General features: G+C 39.5%; 1 protein-coding gene across 3 annotated transcripts in view; it reads left to right on the top strand.

Annotated features, from left to right (window-relative positions):
- Positions 1-3,111: 3,111 nt before the first annotated feature.
- The window catches only part of LOC112076573 (monoacylglycerol lipase ABHD6), a 27,222-nt gene continuing 24,141 nt past the window's right edge, over positions 3,112-6,192 (top strand). Inside the window, exon 1 of one of the 3 annotated variants that reach the window (XM_024143312.2) lies at positions 3,112-3,257. The gene's annotated coding sequence lies outside the window, so the exon portion shown is untranslated. Of the gene's footprint in view, positions 3,394-6,192 lie in introns of all 3 variants that reach the window. The other 2 variants (XM_024143310.2, XM_024143311.2) reach the window with 2 other exon arrangements.

Genomic DNA, 6,192 nt, shown 5'->3' with positions numbered 1-6,192 from the left:
TGAAGAATACATCCAACGCTGAGCACAGGGTGGCAGCATCATGTTGTGGTGCACTTCACAAAATAGATGACCATTATGAGAAAGAATTATGTGGATATAATGAAGCAACATCTCAAGACATAGTCAGGAAGTTTTAAAGCTCGGTCGAAAAGGCTCTTCAAACTGGACAATGACCCCAAGCATATCCAAGGTTGTGGAAAATGGCTTAAGGACAACAAAGTCAAGGTATGGAGTGGCATCACAAAGCCTGACTCAATCCTCTAGAAAATGTGTGGGCAGAACTGTAAAAGTGTTTGCGAGCAGGGAGGTTTACAACTGACTCGTTACAACAGCTCTGTGTAGGAGGAATGGGTCACAATTCACCAACTTATTGTGGGAAGCTTGTGGAAGGCTACCAAACATTTGACGCAAGTTTAAACAATTTAAACGGCAATGCTACAAATACTAATTGAGTGTATGTAAACTTCTTGACACTGGGATGTGACGAATGAAATAAAAGCTGAAATAATCATTCTCTCTACTCTTATCTGACATTTCACATTCTTACAATAAGTGGTGATCCTACTGATCTAAGACAGGGGATTTTTTACTAGGATTAAATGTCGGGAATTGTGAAAAGCTGAGTTGAAATGTAATTTGGCTAAGGTGTATGTAAACTTCCGACTCAATGTACATACATGAAGTGTTTCATGGATGTATAACCACAGTAAAATGAGCACATGTGTGTCCTGAACAACATGGAGACGGTAATAGGTCTATTGGAGAACGTCTGTAATGTTAAATAAAATAAAAAATACAATTCCCCTTGTAGCAGGCTTTGGTTTCCTCTAAATGTTTAAGTCTCAATGGAATAGTTGTGTTTCCCTCCCCCCCCCCCCCTTCTCTTAAATGTTACTAACTGATCTGTTGTCTGTTACACGAGGACCTTGACAGAAGGACTGAGTGCTGCGCTAACCAATGTTAGCGGTAGCATTACTATGATGAAATGTAAGTAGAGCGGCTTGATATTTTTTACAGAGCAATGAAGCTCAAATCATCGTACTTCAATACTCACTGCTTCTGCTACTTTCTTAGGCTTTGTGTCCCACTTGTACATCCAAGGGCCAGCCGTGCTGCCCTGTTATGAGACAATTGTAATTTTCCTAAGTCCTTTTTTGTGGCACCTGACCACACGACTGAACAGTAGTCCAGGTGAGATAAAAACTAGGGACTGCAGAACCTGCCTTGTTGATAATGCTGTTAAGAAGGTAGAGCAGCGCAATTTTTTCCAAAAGTTTACTAAGTGTTGGTAACAGGCTGATTGGTCGGCTATTTGAGCCAGTAAAGGGGTCTTTACTATTCTTAGGTAGCGGAATGACTTTAGCTTCCCTCCAGGCCTGAGGACACACACTTTCAAATAGGATGAAATTGAAGATATGGCAAATAGGAGAGGCAATATTGCCCGCTATAATCCTCAGTAATTTTCCATCCAAGTTGTCAGACCCCAGTGGCTGGTCATTGTTGATAGACAACAATAATTTTTTCACCTCTTCCACACTCACTTTACGGAATTCAAAATTACAATTCTTGTCTTTCATAATTTGGTCAGATATACTTGAATGTGTAGTGTCAGCATTTATTGCGGTCATGTCATGCCTAAATTTGTTAATCTTGCCAATAAAAAAATCATTAAAGTAGTTGGCAATATCAGTGGGTTTTGTGATGAATGAGCCATCTGATTCAACGAATGATGGAGCTGAGTTTGCCTTTTTTCCCAAAATGTATTTTAACATGCTCCAAAGATTTTTACTATCCTTCTTTATGTAATTTATCTTTGTTTCATAGTGTAGTTTCTTCATTTTTATTATTCATTCATTTTCATTATTCATTATTGACAGTATTGATTGTAGTAACAGTATTGACAGTATTGACAGTATTGATTGTATTGACATTATTGACAGTATTGATTGTATTGACATTATTGATTGTATTGACAGTATTGATTGTATTGACATTATTGACAGTATTGATTGTATTGGATTTATTGGCAGTAATTGAACATTTTTTAATTTTAATTTTAGTATTGATTGTATTGACATTATTGATTGTATTGACAGTATTGACAGTATTGATTGTATTGACAGTATTGACAGTATTGCTTGTATTGATTGTATTGACTCTATTGATTGTATTGAGACAGTATTGACAGTATTGATTGTCTTGACAGTATTGATTTGTGAACAAAGCCCCATTTCACACAAGTCTTCCCTCATGCTATTTGTGTAACCAACCATTTGTAAGTATCTGGTGTATAAATAGAATGACTCGATTATTTTTCTGGCATGAACAGTTTAGCACAGTGTTGATGTGATGGTATCTGGTGATTTATTTTGATTTTCCCATGATGTCAAGCAAAGAGGCACTGAGTTTGAAGGTAGGCCTTGAAATACATCCACAGGTACACCTCCAATTGACTCAAATTATGTCAATTAGCCTATCAGAAGCTTCTAAAGCCAAGACATAATTTTTGGGAATTTTCCGAGCTGTTTAAAGGCACAGTCAACTTAGTGTATGTAAACTTCTGACCCACTGGAATTGTGATATAGTGAATTATAAGTGAAATAATCTGTCTGTAACCAATTGTTGGAAAAATTACTTGTGTCATGCACAAACTAGATGTCCTAACCGACTTGCCAAAACTATAGTTTGTTAACAAGAAATTTGTGAGGAGGTTGAAAAATGAGTTTTGCTGACTCCATCCTAAAGTGTATGTAAACTTACATTACATTTACATTTAAGTCATTTCCGACTTCAACTGTAAATGCATCAACACACAATGAAATACATTGTTTGGGTTGAAATGGTAGGAAAGACATCAATTATCACTTGAACATGAATAATAAAATATAAGTAGGTGTCTGGTATACTACATAATTTAAATAAACATTCACAAATACATTTCCCCGTACTTAAATTGTATCTGTGTTTGAGACAGTGCATTAATGTCACTGGCTTTGGCTGTTCTCTCGCGTTTCTGACGACCCTCTTCGGTCAAACACTGACATAAAAGTGGATCTGTCTCCCTCTCTATTAGTCGAGCTTCCAAAAAATTWAAAAATTGGTCCGCTTCCTTTTCCTTGACTTGTTGTCGGCAGTCATTTTATGTATTTTTTTCCCCCTTTTATCGTCTTTCCCTTTAAGATGGATGAAACGTTGTTACATATCTCAGTGAACATTGCTTCATGACATCTCTAGGTGAAGAGTCAGCTGATAGAAATGTAAGGCTTTCGGTGAAGATTACTCGGGTATTTTCATAGAAAGACTTTGATTGAGCAGGTTCGGCGGCAGGAAGAGAAGAGGGAGAGAGCGAGAGGAGTGTTTCATTGTAACAACCGAAGTCTAGCCTACAGTACGGTAACAGAACTGATTGTAGCCATTAATTGCATGTATTTGATACTGTGTAGCCAGATTCTATGTCCGGCCAGGAAAGACAAGCCTATTCACCTGAGAGTTTACATTTTAAAGATGGCCGATTAGCCTACTGATAACCATATTAGTGAGGATATTAGTGAGATCTATTATGACGATCGCGGTGTGTTTTTCTGGCTATTGGCTATTTTCCGGCACCTGATCTGATTGTTATATGCGTGTGTCTGATGTGTAAAAAAAAAAACAGGAAGTAACATAATTATTTTGTTTCAATAGTTTTTATTGGGAAATTGTGATAATACGTAATAATTTCATAGTGTGTCCTGAAACATGAGTCGACAGTTTCTCTACAGAACAATAGACAGTCGACACCCCTAGGGGATTGGATGAATACACTGCACAGTTTCCTCAATGGTGAATGACTGCAGTTTCCAATTGATGTCATTTAGCTCTTAGTGGTCTGCTCAGAGCTGACCCTTTTACATAACTAAACTCAAATGGCACCCTATTCCCTTACATAGTGCACAACTTTAGACCAGGACTGGCACCCTATTCCCTTACATAGTGCACTACTTTTAGGAATAGGGTGCCATTTGGGAGTCCTGTATGAGATGCACTACTGCACTGTGTGCTGCTGTAGGATCTCTGTGCTAATTATCTCAGTTCACCTGAAGACCCACCGCTAAAGCACCAGTGTGTTTACAATTGTGTGTGTGTGGAAAATGACTAGGGTGGACTGTAATTTAGGTTCAGGACTGTTGCTGCCACCATGGACTGTAAACTAGGTTCAGGACTGTTGCTGCCACCATGGACTGTAAACTAGGTTCAGGACTGTTGCTAGCCATAATGGTTGTTTTAGTCAGGTCTACTTGGCTTGAAGCCATATGGTTGTTTTAGTCAGTCTACTTGGCTGAAGCCATATGGTTGTTTTAGTCAGCTACTTGGCTGAAGGCAATGGTTGTTAGTCAGTCTACTTGGCTGAAGCCATATGGTTGTTTAGTCAGTCTACTTTGGCTGAGCCATATGGTTGTTTTAGTCAGTCTACTTGGCTGAGCCATATGGTTGTTTTTAGTCAGTCTTACTTGGCTGAAGCCATATGGTTGTTTGTAGTCACTCTACTTGGCTGAGGATATGGTTGTTTTAGTCAGTCTACTTGGTGAGCCATATGGTTGTTTTTAGTCAGTCTACTTGCTGAAGCCATATGGTGTTGTTAGTCAGTCTACTTGGCTGAGGCCATATGGTTTGTTTTAGTCAGTCTAACTTGGCTGATGAGCCATATGGGTTGTTTTAGTCGTCTAACTTGGCTGAGGCATATGGTTGTTTTAGTCAGTCTACTTGGTGAAGCCATATGGTGTTTTAGTCAGTCTACTTGGTGAGGCTATATGGTTGTTTTATAGTCAGTCTAAGCTTCGGCTGAAGCCATATGGTTGTTTTAGTCAGTCTACTTGGCTGAGCCATTGGTTTTTAGTCCAGCTAACTGCTGAGCATATGGTTGTTTAGTCAGTCCTACTTGGCTTGAAGCCATATGGGTTGTTTTAGTCAGTCTTACTTGGCTGAAGGCCATATGGTTGTTGTTTAGTGCAGTCAATTGGCTGAAGCCATATGGTTGTTTTGGTCTTTGACTTGCTGACAGGTCATATAGGTGTTCTGTTGTTCAGTCTAATACTTGGTGAGGGCCATATGGTGTTTTAGAGTACAGTCTGATAACTAATACTTGGCTGAGTCTATGGTGTTGTTTTAGTCAAGTCAGTAGTATCTTCGTTTTGGCTGAGGCCATATGGTTGTTTAGGTCCAGCTATGCTACCTTGTGGCTGCAGGGGAGCCATAATGAGGTTGTTTTAGGTCGTAAGATCCCGTAAGTGAGATACTTGGCCTGAAGGACCATATGGGGTTGTTTTATAAGACTAGTCAGTCGTAGTAGTGGCTGAGGCGCCATTATGGTTGTTTAGTAGTTCTAACAGCTAAGACTAACTAAAATCGAGGGTATATTGTGGCCTCGAGGCTTCACATGGTTTTAGTCTGTCTCACTGGTGGCTCGAGAGCCATATGGTTGTTGTTAGTAGTCGTCACACTTTGGACTGAGGCACCATACACTGGTTGTGTTCCCTTTAGATATATCACTAGTCTACTACTGGCTGAAGCCATAGTGGTTGTTTTAGTCAGTCTCTTGCGCTGATGATGGCCATAATGGTTGTTTTAATTCAGAGCTCACTTTGGCTGAGGATCATGTGGTTGTTTTAGTCAGTCTACTAAGACTAAAGGTCTGATCGAAGATTTAAATCTATAGTAGTTAGCTAGTCGATGAATATAGGAAGGAAAGAATATAAGAGCGAGTCTACCTAACCTTGGCTGATTGATGTGAAGCCAATTGATGCTGTTTTAGTCAGTCTACTTGGATGAGGCATATGTTGTTGTTTAGTCAGAGTTCTGAAATCTTTGCGTCTGAGCCGTATATGTGGGTTGTTTTAGTCAGTCTACTTGGCTGGAGGGTCCACATGGTTTATGTCTGTCTACTTGGCTGAAGCCCATGGGAATTGTTGTTTTTGAGTCAGGTATTTGCCGCTACTCCGTGCCCTAGAGACGAGTTTAGCGATATGGTTGTCTTTCAGTCAGTCTATGTTGGACGGGGGGCTGGTATGGATAGGCATATGTGTTGTGAGTTTTTAAATCACATATATAATAAAGTTTCGAGTTGGAGCGCTCTATAAGATACTGCATAGGCGGTCGGTAGTCGGGTGTGGATCGGACCGCGAGAGGACTTGTAGAAGTGAGTTAGTGTCTATA

This window comes from Salvelinus sp. IW2-2015, unplaced genomic scaffold (genome assembly GCF_002910315.2).
Source record: "Salvelinus sp. IW2-2015 unplaced genomic scaffold, ASM291031v2 Un_scaffold3850, whole genome shotgun sequence".
Taxonomy (NCBI): Eukaryota; Metazoa; Chordata; class Actinopteri; order Salmoniformes; family Salmonidae; genus Salvelinus; species Salvelinus sp. IW2-2015.
The sequence above is the reverse complement of the archived record's forward strand: the minus strand, read 5'-3'. Positions and strand labels throughout refer to the sequence as shown.